This window comes from Apium graveolens, chromosome 7 (assembly GCF_009905375.1).
Source record: "Apium graveolens cultivar Ventura chromosome 7, ASM990537v1, whole genome shotgun sequence".
Taxonomy (NCBI): Eukaryota; Viridiplantae; Streptophyta; class Magnoliopsida; order Apiales; family Apiaceae; genus Apium; species Apium graveolens.
This window is the reverse complement of record NC_133653.1, coordinates 59,867,277-59,867,580: the sequence shown is the minus strand read 5'-3', so window position 1 is coordinate 59,867,580 and position 304 is coordinate 59,867,277.

Below are 304 nucleotides of genomic sequence, written 5' to 3'. Positions count from 1 at the left end.
TCTATAAGAATTGTAGACATAAATTCAGGGTTAACTTGATGATAACAAAACACTTAACAAATATATGAATTGAAACTAAGTAGAAATTTAAAAGTGCTGCAAAAGTGTATGTACTAGGAGGTAATTGAAGATTTACAGAATTTCTAAGGGTGCTCCTCTAGTCTGAGCAAATCATCTTTTTCTTCTTTGTTCCCTTGTTTTCTTTCCTAGCCCTTTGTCATTTTCCTCAATTTGAGGTTGGAGTTGTCTGTAGAATTCAGCTTCATCTTCATCACTGATATCCAACTTAGATTGCATTTCCTTG